The sequence below is a fragment of the Cotesia glomerata genome, linkage group LG1 (genome assembly GCF_020080835.1).
Source record: "Cotesia glomerata isolate CgM1 linkage group LG1, MPM_Cglom_v2.3, whole genome shotgun sequence".
NCBI classification, from domain to species: Eukaryota; Metazoa; Arthropoda; class Insecta; order Hymenoptera; family Braconidae; genus Cotesia; species Cotesia glomerata.
This window is the reverse complement of record NC_058158.1, coordinates 22,626,205-22,652,797: the sequence shown is the minus strand read 5'-3', so window position 1 is coordinate 22,652,797 and position 26,593 is coordinate 22,626,205. Positions and strand designations below refer to the sequence as shown.

The 26,593-nt window shown below is 36.5% G+C and overlaps 2 protein-coding genes across 5 annotated transcripts in view; both read right to left on the bottom strand.

Moving 5' to 3' along the window:
* LOC123270745 (adipocyte plasma membrane-associated protein-like) overlaps positions 1-26,442 on the bottom strand; it is a 51,931-nt gene extending 25,489 nt beyond the window's left edge. Inside the window, exons 1-2 of one of the 4 annotated variants that reach the window (XM_044736891.1) lie at positions 26,233-26,442; positions 6,567-6,629 (exon numbers count right to left, since the gene is read on the bottom strand). The gene's annotated coding sequence lies outside the window, so the exon portion shown is untranslated. Of the gene's footprint in view, positions 1-6,309; positions 6,509-6,566; positions 6,637-26,232 lie in introns of those variants that run through there. The other 3 variants (XM_044736908.1, XM_044736900.1, XM_044736914.1) reach the window with 3 other exon arrangements.
* Positions 1-26,593, bottom strand: part of LOC123270773 (protein hairless-like) — a 61,876-nt gene that overhangs the window by 28,270 nt on the left and 7,013 nt on the right. The gene's annotated exons all lie outside the window — the stretch shown is intronic.

The window sequence follows — 26,593 nt, the reverse complement described above, 5'->3', positions numbered from 1 at the left end:
CTAATTAACAATCATTTTTAAAATTCTTAAATACTTTTTTTTTTAACATGACTTCCTGGGAATCAATTTTCCCGGTCCCTAACTTGACTTCGATAAATAATTTTATTTAATTTTGGTCGCTTAGTTATTAATATCACAGTAGCGTTTTATTCAACCAAAATTTTAGATTAATTAAAATTTACTCGAATTCAAACTGCCTGAATAATCGGCTTATGTCTATTTTGAATTCCAGTAAGAATTTGAGACTTAGTCGTCAATTTGGCTAAATTTTTCCAAGGCTAAATTTTTATGTTCATTATTTTTGAAACTTATCACACTGGAATTTGACAATTTTATTTATCGAAGTTTTTGAACAATTTTGATCTATTGACAATTTTACGCTTGTAATTTTTTATAAATTAATTTACTGCTTGACAATTGTAATTTTTTAAAGAATTTTATTTTATTTAAAAATTTTTGATATTTTCCCAAAGTTAATTTTAATGAATAATTTTCATTTTAAATTTTAATTTATTTTTAATTGTTGATTTTATTAATCAATTTTAATCTAACTCGGATAAATCTCTAATTTTAATTCCCTTTAGTTTTATTTTAATTTATGATTTATAATAAATTTAATCGACAGAATTTCGCTCAGATGAATGACGCAATTTAACTCAAATTTGTCGATATTGAACTTTCTGATTTTATAAATTTTAACTTGAACTTATTTGACCAATTTTATAGAAATATTAATTTTAATTTTAACCTCTTTTATTTTTAATTTTGAAATTTTTCGACTTGTCAAATTTTCTATTTATTTAAATTTCATTTTAACTAATTTTAACTTCGACTTATAATTTAGATATTTTATTTGAATTCGGATAATTAATTAATTAATCAAGTAGGGTGATTGGAAGACGGAACCTGGCCTGTGCCTAGAATTTCCGGGAGCGACGCAATAATTTACCGAGGTTAAATTTTCTGTACCTGAGAAATTTTTGGCGATTTCTTTTCTTTTAATTCGGCTTCCGTTGTCGTTTCTGTGGCCTTCGGTCTAGGCAAATTTTGTCCGCCAAATTACACAGCTCTATCAGGTATCTCGGATCTGGTTAATTGCGTCGTAGCTCGGGATTTAGTCAACGGTGAATTAAATCTGGAAATTCAGGATAGTTAGAATAATTATTGGAGGATATTTAGGCTGGCTAAATGCCTAGCAATAAATATCAATTATAAATGTTCAATTAATCGCTCTGAAGGTTCCACAAGAAACTCAGAGGAAAATAAATAATTACCTGTTTTCCAAGATCTCGTGCTGGTGTCTCGGGCTCCGGCTTCACAATGTCGCTTTTCGGTGCGCCAACTTCACTTGCCCCTGGTGTGGAATTATCCCCACCCGCGGAACGCTTATTTTCTAGGCCCCGGAACTTATGTTAATTTTTATTGTTACTGCGCGAGCATCCTAGACCACAGCGCCCAGTGATCCGTCGATAACTAACCGCGGCTAGGGTGAGGACCTTCAACGGATAATGAAGGAGCCCCGTGACAAAGTGCTGCTTTAAATGCGGAGGAAGAAACCACAAAGCTGCAGACTGCGTTGAACAGCCAAAGTGCTTCCTCTGTACAGAGGAACAAGAAGCTCCAGATAGCTTATGTCATATTCCAGGCTCCGGAGCTTGTAAGGTATTCCGCACCGCACTTGCCGAAGCTACAAAAGGGCAGAAATGACACGCATACTTCAAGGAAACCTGAATAGATGTGCGTTGGCGCAAAATTTACTTCGCCAACGAGTCTTTGAAGAGAGGATCGACGTTTGCTTCATCTGTGAGCAATATCTAAACCTCCAAGATAGAGCATGGTTCGCAGACAAAACTGGCACGGCGGCAATCTGGATTGCAAATACAAAGAACGTTACCACCATCAACAGCGGAAGTAGAGCAGGTTTTGTCTGGATTCAAACCCCCATAACCTACTTCATGAGCGTCTATCTCTCACCTAACGAAGGGATTAGTGTGTTCCGACAGAAACTGGCAAATATAGAGGATGTGATCACCAAGTTCGACGGCGAAGTTATCGTAGCTGGTGACTTCAATGCTAAATCGGCTGAATAGGGCGCTGATTTCTCTGACACCAGAGGCAACGAGGTCGCTGACGTCGTGGCTAGACTCGACCTCATAGTGCTAAATACTGGGAGCACCACGACTTTCAGAAGACCGGGGTACCAAGAGTCCATCCTCGACATTTCGTTGGCGACTCCAAAAATTGCCAACATGATTGAAAACTGGACAGTATCCGAAAAATACAGTGGCAGTGATCACCAGTTCGTGACATTTAACGTTGGATTGGCATCTGCTCCGGTACCACGACACGACTTTTCTAAGTGAAAGTGGAATGTCAGGAAGCTTGATCCAGAGGCACTGCGAGCTTCACTTGCACGGAGCTGGTCTACCCTTCAGAACAACCCGACTCCGGATACTTGCAGCGAGACAGAAAGGACAGTACTAAATACGATGAAGGAGATTTCCGCCGCATGTGACGCCTCTATGCCGCGGTTGAAAAACCGGAGTTTTCGCAGGCCGGCGTACTGGTGGTCAACAGACATAGCGGAACTTCGCAAAATGTGCCATCAACTACGTCGCCGCGCAACGAGAGCCGCCAAACGCTCCCCAAGCCAGGACTTGTATTCAAAAGAGTACAAGCAGGCCAAAAAGATGCTAAATCGAGCCATCAAAGCAAGTAAAGCAAAGTTGTGAAAAGAGATCTGCAACGATCTCGACAATGACATCTGGGGTAAAGCCTACCAAATTGTCGCCAAACGACTTGGAAAGGCTTCACCAGAGGCGCCGAAGTCTCCAGCCTTAATGGATAGCATCGTAGCTGAGCTTTTCCCCAAACACCCGCCGCGGGGGAAGAAACACTACACTAAAAACAACGAAGTAACGCCCTTCACAACTAAGGAACTACAAGACGCGGCCAAGTCACTCAAAACAGGAAAGGCACCTGGACCTGATGGCATCCCGGCATCGGTGATCAAGATTATAGCCCTGGAATACCCAGACTTACTCCTGAACACCTACAACGCATGCTTGGCAACTGGCACCTTTTCCGCGGTCTGGAAACGGCAGAGATTGGTTCTCTTAGACAAAGGTAAGGGAACCCCCATAACACCTTCGTCGTTTAGACCACTCTGTATGCTAGACATTGCTGGAAAACTGCTCGAGAAGCTCATACAAGGGAGACTTCGCGACGACATCGACCGTGCTGGAGGTTTTGCCACCAACCAGCATGGCTTCCGGAAAGGTCATTCGACAGTCGGAGCGATCAAGAAAGTCATAAAGACAGCAACACAAGCATGGTCTGGTAGCCTCAAAGCTCGTAAAGTATGTCTTCTCCTCACGCTAGATGTCAGAAACGCATTTAACAGCGCAAATTGGGGAGACATTTTAGACGCTCTGGAGCACAAGTTTGACGCGGAGCCAGAAAATCTGGCACTAGTCGACAACTACCTTGACGATAGAAAGCTAATAGTGGAAACTACTGAAGGCCCACAAGAATACGCCATAACGGCTGGCGTGCCGCAAGGCTCAATAATGGGGCCTGATCTATGGAACGCAGACTACGACGAGCTTCTTGAAATCCCGTTGCCAGAGCAAGTAGAGCTAACAGGCTTTGCAGACGACGTTGCAGCCACTATAGTGGCGGACAGCGTGGAAGAGGCCGAACTGCTAGTTCGGGAAACCATCGACACCGTCGAGACTTGGCTCGATAAGCGTCACCTGAAACTCGCCAAACAGAAAACCGAGATGGTCGTTTTGACCCGTCAAAAATGGTTTCCAAAACCATTCGCTATGGACATGGGAGGAACAACGCTGACGTCAACAAGGGCCCTGCGGTATCTAGGGATAATGATAGACGAGAAACTATCTTTCCGTGAACACCTCGACAGTGTATGCAAGAAAGCCAGCAAGACTGTGTCTAGCCTAGCACGAATTATGACCAACACCATGGGACCAAGAACAAAAAAGAGAAGAGTTCTTCTAGAAGCAGTCCACTCGGTACTGCTTTATGGAGCGGAGATATGGGCAGACATATTAAAGCAGAAGACCTACGGGCGAAAGATCGCAGCAGTACAGCGGCGAGGCGCTCTCAGGGTTGCCTGCGCCTACCGCACAGTTTCCGAAGCGGCTGTATTGGTCATTGCAGGAGCCGCGCCCATCGACCTATTAGCGTTCGAAAGAGCAAAACTCTATGACGCTAAAGACAGTGATGATAACATGAAGGACGCAAGAACGAGGATAAAGGCGGAAACGCAGCAAGAGTGGCAGGACCGATGAACATCGGGAGAGACGGGCAGATGGACGGCGCGCCTGATCCCAAACATCAACGTCTGGCTCTCTCGGAAGCACGGGGATACGGACTTCTTCCTGACCCAGCTATTGACGGGACATGGGCAGTTCAATGCCTATATTTTCAAGATGGGTTTGCACAGCACACCAACGTGCAAATACTGTCCGGATAAAATCGACGACGCCGAACACACATTCTTCGAGTGTGCTCGATGGAAGGACTACAGAAGAAGCACCGAAGAGATCATAGGCACCAGGCTCTCCCCCTCAAGCCTGGTGACCTATATGATCAAACAAGAGGAAACTGGTCAGTTGTTGCAGTTTATGCACAGCACCTCCTGAAAGACAAAATCGCAGAAAGGGACCAGTAGCCAGGAGTAGGCGTCGTGAAACGCAGCACGACTGGATTGAAGTAATGCTAACGCGGTTCCAATCCAGTCCTCCCCGTACCATCTAGGGGAGAGGGGAAGAGGAATGTTTTTTTTTAGTGGGTAAAAATCTCCACACTACCGACTATCGATATCTGCCGGAAGATGGGCGGCAGAGTTAACGATACCGGTGTCTTTTGAAGATCTTTTTTCGTACCTCTTTACAAAAAAACACACACACACACACACAGACATCATCGCGGGGGTGGTCAGGGAAGCTTCCTGAGACCTTGAAACGTCGAGATCTAGTGAAAACTCAATTTTTACAAAAGGGGGTAAAACCAAGTTAAGTTCAACCAAGTAAATAAATAATTTCCCGATTTTTGAAGATCTTCGATTTTCTTAGCGGGAAGTTGAAAATAATTAAATCATATTATAAATAGTAATCACATAATTTATGACATATATTAAATGAAAATCAAATGAATTTGTTTTAATTAATAAAAATAAAATAATAATGAATTGAAAGCCTTGCATAACAAAATTTTTCGCCAACGATCTTATGGAAAGAGAAATTTTTTTTTGTTTCAAAACCTCATATCTGCAAAAAAATTACCAGGGTATTTGATGAGAAAACTTGTATCTACATGAAATTGACAATAACAACAAGGTATCGATGCAGATAGCAAAAATCATGTTTAATATTTTAAAGTGATGAATGAAGAGTATAAATTTCAAATTAGTTATAACACTTTTTATAAAAATTAACTAATTCTAAACGTTTTTATCAATTTATCGAAAATTACAATTTTGTAGATACGAGGTTTACACAGAAACGGGACGATATGCAAAATTTTACTTGATCTTAGCATAAAGCGCAGACAAGAAATTTTTCTTTTTTTAATTTCTTTAAATTAAAAGAAATTTTTTTTTTTTTTTTTTTTTTTTAACCCCGCTTTTTCAGACTTCTGTCTCGATGGGGGTCCGGCCGAGACCGGAAGGGGACTCCAGGCTGATCGGTACATTAAGTTTTGGCAGAATAAGTTTTGGCGGTATTACATACATTTTCAGCCTGGAGAGTAATGCGGCGATGGGCCGACTTTGGGGAAACTGCACGCATTTGCCTGTGCCCCACCGGTAGCACAGGGCTTGGGGAAACCATCGAAAAACCCAAACCTGTACAGCCCGGCGTGAGTTACGAGCACCGATGTTCACTGAAAATTAAATTTCAGCTCACACCGGGATTCGAACTCACGCCTCACCAGTCCCAAGCAAGCATGACAAGCATTATACCGCTTAGCCATGGGACTGGCGTAAATTAAAAGAAATTTACCGTCCAGTTTTAGCTAGCTGAATGAAGTGAACATTAATTCAGACCTGTCAAAATGACTTCTTATTTATTGTATTAGGTTTACGTAGCTTGCTGCGTGGCATTCCGGTTGAATAGTCACAAAATAAATCGATCTGTTTCAATTTTTTTATTTTTTATTGACAAATATTTGTTTGTTAGTCAAGTTTCGGTCAAAAAAAAATTTTTCGTCAAATATTTGATAAAAATGTATTTACTTCATATCTTGAGATAATATAAGATTAAAGAAAAACTCAATAATGTTCACCATAGTTATTATAATGTTCTTATCCGTGTTATTAAAACCCGTAAATTAGAAATTTCACAAATATCGGTTGTGTTTCTTAGTTTTATTTTCGACTCTAGTCAATTGTATTCATTTGTTCTGTCATGGGACAAATTTTGTTAGCTGAATACGATAATTGAACACTTTACTAATTTATCACCGGAGGAGACATGAAACAGATAAAAAAATTCTTTATAACTAAACCGATATCATAATAGGAGTTAATTTTCTCTACTCATGAGCCCTGCCTGACAGAGATTCATTGGATCCCAGTAGACTTAGCAAAAGATACTGGTGGTTATCTAAAAACTCAGAAAACATCAAGAAGAGCATTAACTAAGGCCTTATATTCATCATCAAGTAAGACTCCTTTGTGTACATGTATACTTCTATACTAATAGTCTAGTCGAGAAGTGAGTTTTCTGCGAAAAATCGACCCTAAAGTCTTAAAAAACGTCTGTAAAGCTAGAATGGTCAAATGGGCAGAATCACTAAAATTTTTGCTAAAAATTTAGTGCTTTTTAAGCGCTAATTTAGTGCTGCAAAATCAAATTTTACGCCCAAATAGGATGATCAAAAATTATAAAACTGCTAGCTTATATGTAAGCTAGCATTGTACTTCCGGTTATAACGCTTATGGTGAAGCTTATTAAATAAAAACAAATCCTTCCATCAGTGTAGTTTTGGTGGTAACACAAGAGTTTAATTGCTTAAGGAAGTTCGAGCGAATCTAATGTAAAAAATAATTTCCAACTTTGAGCTTTGAAATTAAGTATACGTATAAATAAATACGTCATCTATCTAATCCCAAAATTTTAAAAAGATTCACCGTTTAGTTACTTAGATATTAAATTTGAAAAATCACATATTTTATCTTTTTATACACGGGCTCTTATGGCGGACAAACTTTTGTCGAGACTTTAATTATTTTTTTCAATATTAACCTTCCAACTTTAACGGATAAAAAACTATACACAAGAAACTTGGATTATTGCAAAATATAAAAACAATTTAATAATAATACATTACCGGTATAATTTTTGAAATATTTAAAGTCAAATTTTATGTTTGTAACTCGTTTACCGTCAGCTAATTTATTCGAATAAAGATTTGACAACATCGCGTCAACAGCTGAGAAAAAAGAAAAGGATAGAAGTATAGTTACAGAGAGAGAAATGTTTAACTCACACATTCATCCACGTCTCTGTTATGGGTATAATCAAGCGCGCTATTGCCAAATCTGTTTATTTATTCCGGCAAGTAATAAATACGAAAGTCATTTTATTACTTTACTTTATTAAATAAGTAAAAATCATCAATTATTAAATTGTTTAAATTATTTTAAATTAAAATAAAGAATTTTGACGAATATCGAGAAGACTAAAATTAAAAAAAAATTTTAACATTATTTTGACTCATTAGTTACGCTTGAACTTCCTTAACATGCCAAAAATTATAGTGGGAACCGCTAGTACCATTGCGTCATCAGCAATGTAGTATGGGTCTCAGGACCATACTGTCTTGCCAAGCCTGCTATACATACGTGTAAAAAATACAATAGCACCATTACTATACTACATAGTAACTAACGCCTTACTTATGGGACTCGTTACAATACTGAATTGCAATATTACACATACTATTTAAGTATCGGTCTGGAGACCATACTAACATTGTGTTAAACGCCATCCATTTCTCTCCGTGTACGTTATTTAGAAATATATTGCATGCCTTAAGCGCGAAGCGCGCAGGTATGCTCTACTCTCGCCTAAAAATCGTGATTTCGATTAAAACGTGATTTTCATAATTTAAACGAAAAAAATTTTGGATACAAAGTATATTGAAATAAATAATAGTAACTACAAAAATCCGTAGATTTTTAATTTAGAAAAATAAATCTACTTTAACAAAATTAAAGCACCATTTATTGGGTCTGTAAAGAAGAAGTTATTATTTAATTTTAATATGATATTAAAATATTTTTTGATCTAAATCGATGATGCATTATTCAGTGACTTTTTAAACAAGTTAATACTTTTTCATGCGGATTACTTTAATTAAATTTAAGTAATAAAATGGATTCCTCAGATACACCAATTATTAGCGAATTTAAAAGAAATAATCCGAATATTGAAGTATCGTTGTATCAATTATTGATGCCCTTAATAAACAGACGTCATTTTTAGTTTAAATTGGAAATAATAAATTAAATATGCTTAGAAGTGGTTAAATTCAATTATTGTGCTATTCTTTAATTAATTTTCAAAGTTTATTTATGATATAAAATATAATAAACAAGAAATCTTTATACGTTTCAATCAGAAATAGTAAACATTTTTAATCGAAAAATTTGTTTTTCATTTCTTGAATTGTAAGATTGATTTAAAAATGGGTTCGATTATTATCAACACCTCAAAAAATTAAATGTAATAAAAAATCTAATACTTTAAACTTGTAATTCTCTATTTGAGTTAATATTATTAATTTACTTTGAACAGTGAATAATTTCATTTATTCTACATCAAATACACAATGAGTATTGCTTATTGACATTGCATTTTAAAAATTTGTTTATTTGTTATTCAAAAAAAAAAAAAATCAACCATTTTCTTTTAATAATTATGATTATCAAAATAAAATCTTCATAAGCGTCAGAGTCAATTAATTAACTTTTATCTCAATTTAATTTAATTGATTACGTTTATACTGCTGTTAATTAATATATTTTAGGCAAAAATATACACACTTCGTCAATTAACGAGATTATTTATATTCATAAATAATAAGTACTCTATTTAACGATACAAGATATAAAAGTCCAAAGATGTAAAAGTCCTAATTTCAGATGTATTAAATAAAACTTGTTAAACGAATGACACACGTCGCTCAGTAAATAAACTCTTCAATCAGAATCATTGCAAATTCTCTGTCATTTATTTCAAGAAATTAATAATAATATTTGATTGGACAAAATTACTGTATGTTTTAAATATATAATAATAAATACTACGATTTCTTTTCCGTGTAGAGAATACAGTACTTAAAAAAATTGAAAAACAAAGAAAAAGTCAAGTTCGGAGTGCTTTATAACTATTTGTATCTATCATATAAAATTTTTATTTCACGCTATTCCGAATGGCTACGAGGGAAATAGAGCTACTTAAATGTCTTAATTGTAAAACTTAAAAGTAATAGTTTTAAAGCTTCACAACGCTTTTGTTATTTCCCTCTATGAAAATCAATGATCTTTAAAAAAATCAGCAAGACATTGGTCTCGAGCCCATTTTTCAAAATTGAGTACTTATCAGATCCCTATATTTTGAGGTTCCACAAGAATATTTAAACAATTATAACAAAGATTTAAGTGCAATACTCTAATAATTTTTAATCAACTTGATAGACAAAATCGACGCTGGCGGTATTTGATATAGTTTTATTGCCATTAGATTTTATGAAAAATAAATACATCAGAATAAATAGATGACTCGAATGACTCGAAAACAATTTAGAGTTAATGTCTTTTTAGATAACGTATAGAGCAATGTATCAATTAATAACAGATATTACAACTATATATTCAGCCTCAAATTTTCAGATGTTCCGACACTCGGTCAAACCTGAATCATTACAATTATTTTTTTAATTATCATTAAGATAAGATATTACGATAAGATTGAATGATAATTTAGTGCTTGATATGTGTTGTCTTTATTTTCAACCAAATCTAAAAATATTTTTGATTTTGAAATAATTTTTCTAATTTTACAACTAAAGCTGAGTACCCTGTAAAAAAATCTGATGTTAATAGCTAGTGTCTATATTGAAAATGAATTGTAACAAAAAGATTTCTCTTGCATATATTTAAAGCACTCAATGAGCACTTAATTATTGATGCTTACACTTGGTTCCACTTATCACTATAAGTGTTATAACCAGCAGAACAATACTAGCTTAATTATAAGCTAGCGATTTTCTATTATCGATTCCAAAATCAAAAAAAAATTTTCTCTTTATTTCTTTTGCATATATTTGAAGCACTCGATGAGCACTTAATTATTACTGCTAACACTTGGTTCCACTTATAACTATGAGCGTTATAACCAGCAGACCAATGCTAGCTTAATTGTAAGCTAGTAGTTTTCTATAATCAAAAAAAAATTTTTTGTTCGTTTTGATTTTCATTTTCGTGTAGTTATTTAGTAACAGAGTAAGTGTAATAAAAATTCGAAAGTATTAGTCATTACCTTTAGATAGAAATAAAATTTTTGAAATAGCTTAAATTTTAGGCCGCTAGACCACCGGGTCCCCTTAATTTTAGGCTAGCAGATTTTTATTATCGATTCCAAAATCAAAAAAAAAAATTTCTCTTCATTTCTCTTGCATATATTAGAAGCACTCAATGAGCACTTAATTATTACTGCTAACACTTGGTTCCACTTAGCACTATGAGCGTTATAACCAGCAGACCAATGCTAGCTTAATTATAAGCTAGCAGTTTTCTATAATAAAAAAAAATTACTGCTGAGAGTTACTAAAATATTGCTGCTAACACCTATTTCTGCTTAGAACTATTAGTGTAACAGCTAACAGTAGACTGTTAGAATAATTATATGCTAGCAGTTTTCTATTATCGATTCCAAAATTAAAATAAAAATTTTCTCTTTATTTCTTTTGCATATATTTGAAGCACTCAATGAGCACTAAATTATTGATGCTTACTTTTTTCTGCTAAGCACTATTAGTGTTACAACTAGCAGTAGACTGTTAGATTATTTATAAGCTAGCAGTTTTCTATAATCGATTCCAAAATCGAAAAAAAAATTTCTCTTTATTTTTCTTACATATATATGAAGCACTCAATAAGCACTAAAATATTACTGCTGACACTTAGTCCTACTTAGCTCTATGAGCGTTATAACCGGCAGAACAATCCCTGACGGATTCGTGGTCACGATAAAATGATCGTCAAGCGACGGTGAATGCACCGTAAATTCACAGTGTTGATAAATGATCGTCGCTTGACTATCTAACAACCGTCGTTTGACAGTGCCTGACGAGTATTGTTGTGAAAATTTTTCACTGTTCCCTGATAGCCACAGTTTCAGACCAACCAAGTTGGTGTCAGTAGTTGCCACCAACTTAGCGCCAACTTGCGGTCAACTTCCGAATTTGTAACTGTTGGCGCCAAGTTGGCTACAAGTTTCTGAGAAAAAAGAGACCAATCTACTGCCGCAATATGTCGCCAAATTTCTTGAGAAACTTATCGTCAACTTGGTGTGAAAAAGTTTCAGAGCAACTTTTGCCGACAACTTGGTGAACAAGTTGACACCAACCGAGTTACTTTCCAAGAGTTGCCGCCAAGTTGGTGACAAGTTGCGGCAGTAGATTGACAGAAAGTTGCGGCCAACTTGGCTATCAGGGGGTCTGTAAGTGAAACGACCGTGACACGAGCATATAATGTCGGTAAGTTAGAAATTCTTACAAGTCAACGATAAGTAAGTACTGACTATGTTTTTTTTTTTTTTATTTCATTAAAAATTCTCAAATTAAATAAAAAGATAGGCAAATGAGAATTTTCAGTGAATACTCGGGATGAAAAATTTGAAAAAAAAAAATTAAATTATTGTAATTTTGTTTATTTCAAAGTAAAATCATAAAAAATTAATCAGATTACATACAATCAACAGAGATCCATCATTTCAATACTTTTCAGAAGAGTTTATGACCTACAGCAAGTGTTGAATTTTTTTCATAGTTTTAAATGAAGAACCATAATACTTTTTGTTTATGACAAATGTAATAATAACTATTGTTTTTTTTTAATCGGGAAATATTTTTTTCAACAATTCATTAGTAAATAAATTATAATTCATTTTCAACTCAACTTTTAACATATTTTCTATACCTCTAATATTTTCACTGAAATTCTACAAATTCGGATCCATTATTAAGGATTTGAGTTTTTTATTAGACGAAAATTTTAATTTCAAAATTACCAATTATCAAAAATTTGAATCATTAATTACGATTATTATTTTGAATTTACGGAAGAAATATAAATTTATTTAAGCTATTTTTATCTGTAAAATGAAAAAAAAATGACTAAGTTTTGACACCTTATGAGGTGACTAAATAAAATTTTCGGACAGTGTCTCAGATAGCTTAACTGATAGAGCGTTGGGCGCGCAACTGAACAATCCGGGTTCGAGTCCCGGTCTGAACTGTCAGAATTATTATTTTTATTTTATTGTTTGTGACAGTAACGTGAATTTTCCGTGGTTTGACAGTATATTGAGCGTACAGTGTCGGTCATAATGTCGTAGATTCATTTGCGTACATTCATCTTTTCTGCACTCACAGTCGGTACATCAACTGTGTCTTAAAACAGACGTTTATTACTCACTTCTCTATTACTTAGAGGTGCATAACTAATGTTTGCATCGTGAAATCACCGTATATATTTGATAAATTTATAGTAGACGTCTTTCACAATGGTATCCGATGCTGACTGACAAATTGCTCAGTAAAATCGAATCTTATACGGTAAAACGACCGTGAATTAACCGTGCTTTCACCGTATTGCCGAAACCACCAGGGATGCTAGCTCAATTATAATTATAATTATATTATCGATTTCAAAATAAAAAAAAAAAATTTCTCACAACCTCCCTTGCATATATTTGAAGCACTTAATGAGCACTTGAGGAGCTGAGTTTCAAAAGGGTATCTTTTCATTTTTGATTAATCGAGACAAAAAACTGATTATCTTCAATTATAAATATTTGTACTGAACTTTTTTTAATTTAGCTATAAAGTGCTATCGGTTATGAAGCTGCGATTTGATTTTCAATTATAAATCTTTATAATTTTCGAAGTAATTAATATTTAAAAGTTCAGAAAACTGGTCTTCTAAAATATGAAAAGATACCCTTTTGAAAATCAGCTCCTCACTTAATCAGTACTAGCAGTGTTAGCAACACTTGGTTCCACTTTGCACTATAAGTCTTATAACCGGCAGAACAATGCTAGCTTAATTATGAGCTAGCAGTTTTCTATAATCGATTTCAAAATCGAAAAAAAATTTTCTCTGTATCTTTCTTGCATATATTTAAAGCACTAAAATATTACTGCTGGCACTTAGTCCTACTTAGCTCTATGAGCGTTATAACTGGCAGTACAATGTTAGCTTAATTATAAGCTAGCAGTTTTCTAAAATGTTTCTTAAAATCGAAAAAAATTTGTTTTTCTGCAATTCTTTTATATATATTGTCAGCACTCAATGAGCGCTAAATTATTAATGCTAACGCGAAATTCTGCTAAACACAGAAGCGTTATAACCGGCAGTACAATGCTAGCTTATATATAAGCTAGCAGTTTTATAATTTTTGATCATCCTATTTGGGCGTAAAATTTGATTTTGCAGCACTAAATTAGCGCTTAAAAAGCAATAAATTTTTAGCAAAAATTTTAGTGATTCTGCCCATTTGACCATTCTAGCTTTACAGACGTCCGTTTCGGTGCTTAGGCGTCGCTGCCAAGCAAAGTATGCAACAAAAAATAATTATTTTAAAACATTCAATATTAATTTAAAAATCTGAATAAATTATAATGTCATCTAGACACTTGAAGGAATATAGCCCCGCCAAAAAATTTATAATATTATAAAAAAAAATTTTAAGCTATTGAAAAATAGTAGTAAAGCAGCGTATTGTTGGTATTTTACCGGCAATAGAAAGTAGGGATTTTTTTTCCGGTTTTTTAGTACAATAGTGCCGCAAATATACAGTAAATATGCGGTACAATTACGGTTACGGTTTAAATGCTGTTAATATACCGTAATTTTTCTATTGTATTACCGTAAATATTCTGAATTTATTTCGTAATTTTTTGGTAATAATTCGACAAAAAAACTGGCTAAAATAACTGAAGTATTACGGTAAACACACATCATTTATATCGTATAAATACCGAATCTTTACGGCATTTCCAAAACTGTGAGGTTAGGGACACGCTTTTTGTGTTGTTATTGAACATCTACACAGCCAGTGACATTAGCATTCTATGTTCAGAGTGTCTTAAAAAAAGAAGAAAGTCTCAGCGTGGCTACAGACGACCTAACTCCGCAGAGCTGTTGGCAGAGTATAAAAAAGCCCGTCGAGAACTAAACAGAGCCATTAAAGAAAGCAAAAGACGCTGCTGGAAGGAACTGGTCGCAGAAGTAGAGAAAGATCCATGGGGCAGACCGTATAAGGTGGTTATGACCCACCTGAAATGCCAGCCAATACCATCACCTACGTGTCCACAGCTCCAAGAGAAGATTGTTACTGCGCTGTTTCCCCAACAGCCGGTATTCACCTACAAGTTGGAGCAGCTCAACCCTGAAGACATCCCAAATATCACGTTGGACGAGTTGATAGAGGCAGGCAATCGAGTAGGGAATAATAAGGCGCCGGGATTGGACGGAATCCCTAATATTGCCCTGAAATCAATCCTTAGGGCAGCACCGGCATTATTCCTGGACGTTTACGATATATGCCTGAAGGAAGGGACTTTTCCCCAGAAGTGTAAACAGCAACGGCTAGTGCTACTTCTGAAGGGGAAAAAGCCGCCGGAAGAACCGTCATCCTATCGACCACTCTGCATGTTAGACACGGCTGGCAAGATATTCGAGCGCATAATTCATCAGAGAATAGAGGCTGTAGTCGATCCACTCCTGGCAGAGAACCAGTTTGGTTTCCGAAAAGGACGGTCAACTCTGGATGCGATCAAATTGGTTGTTGATACAGCCAAGGATGCAATCGCCGGAACGAGATGGAAGGGTGGAAATCAGTTTTAGGTCCTCTGCTATGGAACATCATGTATGATGGCCTTCTGAGAATAGCATTGCCTACGGGAGTCAAACTTGTAGCATATGCGGATGACGTAGCTGTCGTGATCGTCGCAAAGCACCTCGAAGAGATAGAAATGGCATTCGATATTACATTCAGACGAGTCAATTTGTGGATAGACATGGTGAACTTGCAACTAGCCAAGCAAAAAACCGAGGCAGTGCTCATCACCAGTAGAAAATCGGTAGAAACTATCAAGTTGAAAGTCGGAGAACAAGAAATAACATCACAACCATTTATCCGTTATCTGGGAGTGATGCTGGATGCCCGACTCAACTTCAAGCAGCAGGTGGAACACGTCAGTCCCAAAGCGTTAATAGTGAGGGCTAGTCTCGCACGGCTGATGCCTAACATCGGAGGCCCAATGCAGAGCAGGAGGCTACTATTGTCATCAGTAGTCACATCAGTACTCACTTACGGAATATCCATTTGGGCTGATGCACTGGAAACCCAAGAATCATGGAGAAAAGCTGGACCAGTATATCGACTGAGTGCCCTACGAGTAGCTAGTGCCTTCCGCACTATATCAGAAGAAGCAGTGTGCGTCATTGCCGGAACCCTACCTCTTAGAGTTCTAGCAGAGGAAAGACGAGCCTTTTACCAACGAAAAAGGTCAACTGCACTGAGCCCTGAAGAACTTAGAATTGAAGAACGGCAGAACAGCATAGGCCGATGGCAACTACAATGGGATGCTGCAGAGAAAGGTAGGTGGACGCACCGCCTCATACCTCGGATCGACATTTGGCTTAACCGGAATCACGGCGAGGTCAATTACTATCATACGCAGATGTTGTCGGGACACGGGTGTTTTCGAGAGTATCTACACCGCTTTAAGCACGATGACTCTTCGGAGTGCCCGTCCTGCCCAGGAGTTGCTGTAGATGCGGAGCACGTCTTCTTTGTATGTCCTCGTTTCGATCCACAGCGTGAAGAGTTGGAGAGGATCCTGAACCACAGAATGCAACCAGATTCACTAGTGGAAGCAATGTTGTCATCAGATGCTGCCTGGAACGCTACCAACACGTTTGCAACAGAAGTCCTCAAAGACTTGCGTTCTACCGAAAGAAGAAGAGCAAATATCAGAAGATAGAAGGAAGGTAGTTAACACCTTAGCCACCAGAAGAAAGAGCAGTAGCTAGTTCCTCCCCTCACGAAGTAATGCCTGACGGCGGTTCCCATGAGGGATTAGAGGAAAGAAGAAAAGGGGTTTAGGGTTTAGTGAGTAGGGGGGTTAGCGTTGAGTTTTAGTATGACGCTGCGTCGAGTCTCCACATATCCAGGCGAAACAGCTATGCCTGGAATTCGCAAAAAGGATTCCCCCCTCTAAAAACACACACACACACACACACACACACACACACTTACAGACATAGTGACGACCTCGCGGGAATAGTCAGGAAAGCTTCCTAGGACCTCAAAACGTCAAGATCTGATGAAAACTCGATTTTCGAAAAACGGGGTAGAACCAATAACTTCCCGATTTTTGGAAATTTTCAATTTTCTTAGCGGGAAGTTAAAAATTTTTTTTCCCACATTTTTAATTTTGGTTGTTTTCGTATCATCATATTGCGTTTAATAGCTTGGCTAAAAAATTTTTAATGTTAATTGTTTAAAAATTTGTTATAAACAAATAGACAAGTTGAATATATTTGAAAAATTTTTTTTTGTCATTTTATTGTCTTGATGAAATAATGATTTAAAAAAAAAAATTTTTTTCTTAAAAAAATTTTTTAATTGTTTTTTTCATTTATCCACTATTTGAATTATTTATTAAGAAATATTTTTTTTTTTAAAATCATCATTTACAATCCTCAATATAATTATGAAAAAAAATTTTTTTTTTACTTAAATTTTCATTGTTTATTTTATAAACAATTTGTTATAAACAAATTTCCATTTTCGTTTTATTTTTTTTCCGTTGCTTTAAAAAATTACAAATTCAGCCATGTAAGGTAAAAGCCCCAATAGATGATCACGTACCAGTATATGATCACTCCATGTATTTGTATATCTATATTCACAAATATAGGTATACAAATACATGGAGTGATCATATACTAGTACATGATCATATATTGGGGCTTTTACCTTACATCAAAGTTGTAAAAAAAATTTTTCTCTATTTTTTATTGAATTTTTAAATAATTTACCTCATCAAAGTTGAAGCGGTCAACTATTTTATCAACTTATAAATTGTTATGACTTGTAAACTATTGATGATACGGTCTTTGACATTCGAGACGATCTTTTAGACAATTTAATGATTTATACAGCAAATTTTTTATATCCTCACGGAGAAAAAAATTTTGCTATAGGAACTCTATAGTAGTTAGTTAGTTGTAAAAAGTTCCAGTAGGTTAACGTTTTCTTATGGTAACAATACCGTTTGGCTCCTGCAACTCTACATAGTTGAGCTCTGAGAGCTAAACGTTATTTACCTCTCACAACTCTACAAGATCGTTCTGAGACTATAACAAATTTTTGGCAGTCTGATTAATAATTTTTTTTACGATTTAGCAATGATAATTTAATAAATAAATGCGACAGAACGAATTTATATTGCCAACAATAATTGTATATGACAAATAAGAATAGTATTATAATAGAAATAAAATAATAATAGAACTTATATTACAAATAAAAATTATTTGTAAAATAAAAATATGGTCGTCACAAAATTATCTTATTTTCTTGATTATATTAATAAATATTGGACATAAAATCACTACCGTATATGCACAGGAAAAGATAAATAAACGAAAACAAATTTTATTTTGTGTTAAATGGGGTCTTTTGAATGTATTCCGATAACTTATTACTTATCACAATATATTCAACTAATAAATTTAATTAACAGTCACTGCAAATGAACCTTGAAAAACCACAAATACAAAACTGTTCTAACGAAATTCAATTTGACAAAAAAAAAAACCTATTTCCTTAAATAAATAAACTGAAAACTTAATTGTCCTCATATATTTTTAATAATATGGATGAGTAACAAAATAATTCTGTTTGTCATTTTAGAAGGTTATGAAATATGTCAGCGCACTCCACTACTGCGCAACGTAGGGCGCTCCCAACTATACCGTTTGGCTCTGAGAACAATCCCGTAGAGCTCTGAGAGCTCAACAACATTGAGTTATCAGAACTAAATAACATTATGTTACTGTAACTCTACAACGAATAGTAAACTGTGTATAGTTGTGATAACTCTACAGTTAGGTTACCAGAACGAAATTTTTTTTTCCGTGCTCGATATCTATTGTGGTTCAATTTTTATAAACATTTTTTTATAAGAAAATGCATTAGTTAAATCTTTAAATAATTATATCTTTTTAACTATTGAAGTTACGACTTTTATGATTCAAGACAATCTTATAGATTAATTATTAGACTACTCAAAAATAAATTTTTTACATTTTTAATTCCATTTGTTTATCAGTTTTTTTTATTTATTCTAATTATTTCACGGTTGAGAACATTTTCTAGATTTTATTATCCTTATTTTCCTACCTAACGCCAATACAATAATTCATGTTGTTTTGGTTGTTTTCTTTTAATTTTGGAATTTTTAATGTATTACTTAACGTTTGTTAAAGCAAAAACTCAAAATTTTTGCCAGTTATGCAGCCTCGAAGGCATTTACGGAAAGGAATGAACTTTTTACAATTTTTTAATCAGATTTACGTAAAAAAGAATGATAATACTTACCTGTGTTTGTCGTTTATGCTTATGATTCTATATTTTGTTTACATTTTGAAAAATATGCAGAGGACAGAATATATTCCCATGCAGTTTCAAGTAATCGTTATTTTAAACTAAAAACTAAAAATTTGAAAGGAATTTGAAAATAAAGAATTCGCTGGAGTATATAAGTAAGATTTTTTTACTGGTATTTATTTTTAACAAAAAAACAAGTTCACTTTGATGCATGCAAATGTGTAAGTTTTTCAAAATTTTATTAAAAATATGTACATGTAATAATCTGTTGCGTACGTGAGTATAAATGTAACAATCTAGAAAATGTTCTCTTAACCGTGAAATAATTAGAATAAATAAAAAAAAACTGATAAACAAATGGAATTAAAAATGTAAAAAATTTATTTTTGAGTAGTCTAATAATTAATCTATAAGATTGTCTTGAATCATAAAAGCCGTAACTTCAATAGTTAAAAAGATATAATTATTGAAAGATTCAACTAATGCATTTTCTTATGAAAAATTGTTTATAAAAATTAAACCACAATAGATATCGAGGATATAAAAAATTTGCTATATAAATCATTAAGTTGTCTAAAAGATCGTCTTGAATGTCAAAGACCGTATCATCAATAGTTTACAAGTCATAACAATTTATAAGTTGATAAAATAGTTGACCGCTTCAACTTTGATGAGGTAAATTATTTTAAAATTCAATAAAAAATAGAGAAAAATTTTTTTTACAACTTTGATGTACATGGCTGAATTTGTAATTTTTTAAAGCAACGGAAAAAAAATAATGCTTCTGCTTTAATATGTCTGCCCATATCTCAGCTCCATAAAGCAGTACCGAGTGGACTGCTTCTAGAAGAACTCTTCTCTTTTTTGTTCTTGGTCCCATGGTGTTGGTCATAATTCTTGCTAGGCTAGACACAGTCTTGCTGGCTTTCTTGCATGCACTGTCGAGGTGTTCACGGAAAGATAGTTTCTCGTCTATCATTATCCCTAGATACCGCAGGGCCCTTGTTGACGTCAACGTTGTTCCTCCCATGTCCATAGCGAATGGTTTTGGAAACCATTTTTGACGGGTCAAAACGACCATCTCGGTTTTGTGCTTGGCGAGTTTCAGGTGGTGTTTATCGAGCCAAGTCTCGACAGCATCAATGGTTTCTCGAACTAGTAGTTCGGCCTCCTCTACGCTGTCTACTATTATCGTGGCCGCGACGTCGTCTGCAAAGCCCGTTAGCTCTACTTGCTTTGGTAACAGAATTTTAAGAAGCTCGTCATAGTCGGCGTTCCATCAATCGGACCCCATTATTGAGCCTTGCGGCACGCCAGCCGTTATGGCGTATTCTTGTGGTCCTTCTGTAGTTTCCGCTATTAGCTTTCTTTCTTCAAGGTAGTTGTCGATTAGTGCCAAATTCTCTGGCTTTGCGTCAAATTTGTGTTCCAGAGCGTCTAGGATATCTCCCCAATTCACGCTGTTAAATGCGTTTTTGACATCTAGCGTGAGTAGAATGCATACTTTACGAGCTTTGAGTCTACCAATCCATGCTTCTCTCGCTGTCCCTACAACTGTCTGGATCACGCCGACTGTTGAACGTCCTTTCCGGAAGCCACGTTGGTTTGCGGCAAAGCCTCCAGCACGATCGATGTCGTTTCGTAGTCTTCCCTGTATAAGCTTTTCGAACAATTTCCCAGCAATGTCCAGCATGCAGTGGTCTGAAGGACGAGGGTGTTACAGGGCCACCTTTGCCTTTATCTAGCAGAACCAATCTCTGCCGCTTCCAGACCGCGGGAAACGTGCCAGTTGCCAAGCATGGGTTGGAGGTGTTCAGGAGTATGTCTGGGTATTCCAGGGCTACAGTCTTGATCACCGATGCTGGCATACCATCAGGGCCGGGTGCGTTTCCTGTTTTGAGTGACTTGGCCGCGTCTTATAGTTCCTTAGTTGTGAAGGGTGTTACTTCGCTGTTTTTAGTGTAGTGTTTCTTCTCCCGCGGCGGGTGTTTGGGGAAAAGCTCCGCTTTAATGCTGTCCATTAATGCTGTGGAGACTTCGGCGCCTCTGGTGGAGCCTTTCCAAGTCGTTTGGTGACAATTTGGTAGGCTTTACCCCAGATATCTTTATCAAGGTCGTTACAGATCTCTTGCCACAATTTCGCTTTCGTTGCTTTGATTGCCCGGTTTAGGTTCTTTTTGGCTTGCTTATACTCGCTTAAATGTAGATCTTGATTGGGGGAGCGTTTCGCAACTCTCGTTGCTAGCCGACGTAGTCTGTGGCATTTTTTCCGGAGTTCTGCTATGTCTGTTGACCACCAGAACGCCGGCCTAGGGAAACTCTGATTTTTCAGCCGCGGCATAGAGGCGTCACATGCGGCAGCAATTTCCTTCATCGTATTTAGCACTGCCTTTTCCGTCTCGCTGCAGGTATCCGGAGTCGGGTTGTGCTGAAGGATAGACCAGCTTCGTGCAAGTGAAGCTTGCAATGCCTCTGGATCAAGCCTCTTGGCATTCCACTTCCGCTTAGAAAAGTTGCGTTGTGAAACCGAACCAGATGCCAATCCAACGTTGAATGTCACGAACTGGTGATCACTGCCGCTGTATTCTTCGGATACAGTCCAAGCTTCGATCATGTTGGCAGTCCTTGGAGTCGCCAACGAGATGTCGAGGATGGATTATTGGTACCATGGTCTTCTAAAGGTCGTGGTGCTCCCGGTGTTCTGCACTATAAGGTCGAGTCTAGCCGTGACGTCAGCGACCTCGTTACCTCTGGTGTCGGAGAGCAGCGCCCCACTCAGCCGATTTAGCGTTGAAGTCTCCGGCTACGATGACTTCGCCGTCGAATTTAGTGACCGCATTTTCTATATTTGCCAGTTTCTGTCGAAACACACTAATCCCTTCGTTAGGTGAGAGATAGACGCTCATGAAGTAAGTTGTGGGGGTTTGAATCCAGACAAAACCTGCTCCACTTCCGCTGTTGTTGACGGTGACGTTCTTTGTGTTCACAATCCAAATTGCTGCTATGCCAGTTATGTGCCAGTGTGTGTGTGTTTTTTTTTTTTGTTTTAAGGGGGGGGGGGAATCCTTTTTACGGATTCTAGGCATAGTTGTTTGGCCTGGATATGTGACGACTCGACGCAGTGTCATACTAAAACTCGACGCTAGCGCCCCTACCCACTAAACCCTAAACCCCTTTTCCTCTTTCCCCTAATCCCTCATGGAAACCGCCGTTAGGCATTACTTCGTGAGGGGAGGATCTAGCTACTGCTCTTTCTTCTGGTAGCTAAGGTGTTATTTTACCTTTCTTCTAGTTGTTGTCATTTGCTCTTCTTCTTTCGATGGAACGCAAGTCTATGAGGACTTCTGTTGCAAATGTGCTGATGGCGTTCCAGGAGGCTCTTGATGACAACATTGCTTCTACTATTGTCTCTGGTTGGATTTTCTTCCTTAGGATCATCTCCAGCTCATCTCGCTGTGGGTAAAATCGTGGGCACTCAAAGAAAACGTGCTCCGCGTCTTCATTGATTCCTGGGTAGGACGGGCACTCCGGTGAATCATCATGCTTGAAGCGATGAAGATACGTCCGAAAACATCCATGTCCTGACAACAACTGCGTCAAATAGTAATTGACCTCGCCATGACTTCGGTTTAGCCAAACGTTGATCTTCGGTATGAGACGGTGTGTCCATCTCCCTGTTGTCGCGGCGTTCCACTGCGATTGCCATCGTGCGATGCTGTTCTGCCGTTCTTTAGCTCTGAGTTCCTCGGCACTTAGTGGGGTTGTCCTCTTTCGTTGGTAAAGGTTCCGTCTTTCCTCAGCTAGGACTCTGAGCGGCAAAGTTCCGGAAATGACACACACTGCTTCCTCTGATATTGTTCGAAAGGCGCTGGCTACTCTTAGCGCGCTCAGTCGGTAAACTGGACATGCTTTCCTCCATGATTCTTGGATCTCAAGTGCGTCGGCCCAAATGGATATACCATATGTGAGGACCGATGTAACTACTGATGATAGCAATGACCTCCTTGTCTGCTTCGGGCCACCGATGTTGGGCATCAATCGTACTAGGTTAGCTACTACTGCTGATGCTTTGAGGGTCACGTGTTCAACTTGTTGTTTGAAGTTAAGTCGGGCATCGAGCATCACTTAATTCGCTCAAAAGTGATAGCGAACATATGTTTTATCTCATCAAGATGCTTGGCGACGATTACTACGGCTACGTCGTCCGCGTACGCTACCAGTTTGACATTTCTTGGTAGTTTCAGTCTCAGCAATCCGTTGTACATGACATTCCAGAGAAGTGGACCGAGAACAGAACCCTGCGGTACACCTCCAGTAACATCATACTCCTTTGGACCATTCTTCGTGTCATATCTCAGGACTCTATCTGTGAAGTAGCTAGCGACTATCCTTCGTAGGTATCCTGGTACGTTCATCTCTTGAAGGGCTTGCATGATGCAATCCCAGTTGGCGGAGTTGAAGGCATTTTTTATGTCTAAAGTTGCCACCATTGCGTCTTTGGCTATACCGACAACCAGGTTGATCGCGTCCAGGGTTGATCGTCCTTTCCGAAATCCGTACTGATTGTCTGCTAAGAGTGGATCGACAACTGCTTCTATCCTTTGGTGGATTATACGTTCTAGTATCTTACCGGCTGTATCCAGCATGCAGAGTGGACGATAAGATGACGGTTCTTCCAGTGGCTTTTTCCCTTTAGGAAGTAGTACCAGCCGTTGTTGTTTCCACTTCCGAGGAAAAATCCCTTCCTTCAAGCAGATGTTGTAGACGTCGAGGAATAACGCTGGCGCTGCTTTAATAGATGTTTTCAAGGCAATATTAGGGATTCCGTCCAATCCCGGTGCTTTATTATTCCCGACGCGGTTACAAGCTTCCATCAGTTCTTCTTTCGTGACAGGTGGAATATCATTCAGTTCGTTCTGTGCCAACAGATAGTTGAAAACGCGCTGTCGTGGAAACAGCGCAGTCACGATCCTCTGTAAGAGTTGAGGACACGTAGAAGACGGCATTGGCTGATATTTCAGGTGTGCCATGACTACCTTGTAAGGTCTACCCCACAAGTTTTTGTCCACCTCGTTGATTAGCTCTTTCCAGCAGTTCTTCTTGCTATCCTTGATGGCTTTGTTTAAATGTCGACGAGCTTTCTTGTATTCTGCGACTAGTTCCGTTGAGTCAGGCCGCCGATAACCACGCTGAGATATTCTTCTTTTCTTGAGACACTCTTTCCGTAGGAAGCTGATGTGTTCGTTCCACCAGTGCACCGAAGGTCTTTGGTTCATGCCCCGTTTACGCGTGCGCGCGCGCGCGCGCGCGTGTGTGTGTGTGTGTGTGTGTGTGTGTCTGTGTGTGTGTGTGTAAGTATGTAAACCTCTTATAACTTTTGAACGGTTGAACCGAAGAGATTTGATCAAAACTCAAGTCTACGAAAAATTAGTTAATTAACAATTGAATAACTTTAACGAAAATCAAGATAAAAAATTTTTTTTTGGGGGGCTATATTCCTTTAAGTGTCTAGATGACCCTATAATTTATTCAGATTTTTAAATTAATATTGAATGTTTTAAAATAATTATTTTTTGTTGCATGCTTTGCTTGGCAGCGACGCCTAAGCGCAGAAACGGCCGCGCGGAGCCCAATTTTCAACGTTAAATTAAAATTATAAATAATGTAGCTACAACTCCGGAAGCGAGACTTATACTACTAAAATTTTCTCCTCTTTTAGAATCTTCTTTCAAATTTCAGATATCTTTAATATTTTTAAAGTTATAGCGACAAAATGGAGACTCCTTTTTTCCCATTTCGTTTTTTGTTTATAACAAATGAAATTTTTAATGGCAGATAAATTAAAAAATACCTCTTTCTCAGAATAAAATTCTGAATCCAATGCACCAATCGCCATATTTTTAAGACTTTAGGGTCGATTTTTCGCAGAAAACTCACTTCTCGACTAGACTATAATATTATAAAGAGGAAAGATTTGATTGTTTGTTTGTTTGCATTGAATAGGCTCCGAAACTACTGAAACGATTTGAAAAATTCTTTCACTGTTGGAAAGCTACACTATCCCCGGGTGACATAGGCTACCTTATATTATGAATAATTTAAAAATTTTTGTTAAATACCCGTGCGAAGCCGGGGCGAACTGCTAGTAGTGTAGATACTAGTGTATTTATTTTATAAAAAAAAAAAAAAATAAGCTCTAAATATTCATATGACGGTTTTTAATAGCCTATTTTTCATCTATTTTTTTTAAATTTCACATTTATGTAATAAAAAGTTATAATAACTAATGGACAGTTAAATAAAATTTTGATTATATTTGATAAAAGCTTTGATTACAGAATAATTTTTGGTTACACGAGTACGACTATTACTTAGCAACTGTGAACTACATATTTTAAGTATAACTATGTATTGATTTTTTTGTATTTTTTATCATTCTTAATTTCTATTTTATGTACTGGCTTTTCAATAAACTTCTTAAGAAAAAAAAAAAAAAAAAAAAGCGCATCAAACTTTACCCTGAGGGTTCAGAGTTCAAGTTTAGATATTAGGGTTCATAGCCATGTTTAGATATATAACCGAATACGGCAGAAGCAGCTTCCAAAAGAGAAATAACGACAGATTATTCTACGCAAAATAGGTAAATAGAAGATCCAAAGAGACTGATTCTGACCTATGCGGTCCCTATAAAGGGGAATATCAGTGCATTGCTGATGGAGAAGCTAAGAATATTTTAAAGAAAATGCGTAAAGATTTATGCCAAAGAACATACTTTGGAAGATACAAAGCCAGAGGATCCAACTACAAAAAGATTATAATTTATAAACAACGATCTTCTGTACAACAGTTAAAATTCTCAAGATCAATAACTTTATTACAAAGCTCACGAGAGTCTACTTATCGAAATTTTGTGATTATTAAACTTCGGATTTCAGACTTGCCCCAGAGTTTACGAGTAGCGCATCATCCAGCAGATTAAAAAATTATGTCAGATATTTATTTATACGATATTTTTAAACTAACGTAAACAACTATTATAATCAGAAGAAAATTTCTAAAGACATTGCAGAACTTAAAATAGAATTTGGAATATCAAAATATTAAAATTTTATGATTCACAACTCTATGAAATATTTATAAATATACTCAACAGAAATATATTATCGAATCAATATAAAACTGTAATACTTTCAAAAAATTTACTGTAGAAGAACGAAAAATTGTTTCTGTGATTTAGTCACCGAATAATCAAAATGATACGTTTTGTTGATTATGAAATTATTGATATGCTTACCTACTTAGTGAAATAAATAATTATCGAAATATTGAACTAGAAAACCTATTAAGAGACAAATATAATAGACGAAAAATACTATTTTCACTAAATAAACAGACTTTTAATCAGGAATAATCGTTGGTCATTGCAATTAAGATTCGTACAACACATGCATAAATGTATAAGTAACATTGCGACGTAACGGTTCTTTCCGGTCTATTGCTACAGAGACTTTAGTTGAGATTCGCAATAAAGCAGCTATCACAACTCATCAAAATATAAATAATAAGTGTAAATTATTAATGCATAAAAAATTGATTTATTATAAAAATAAAAAATTCAAGAAAAAAATGATTCATGACTGTTTATATATTGTAAA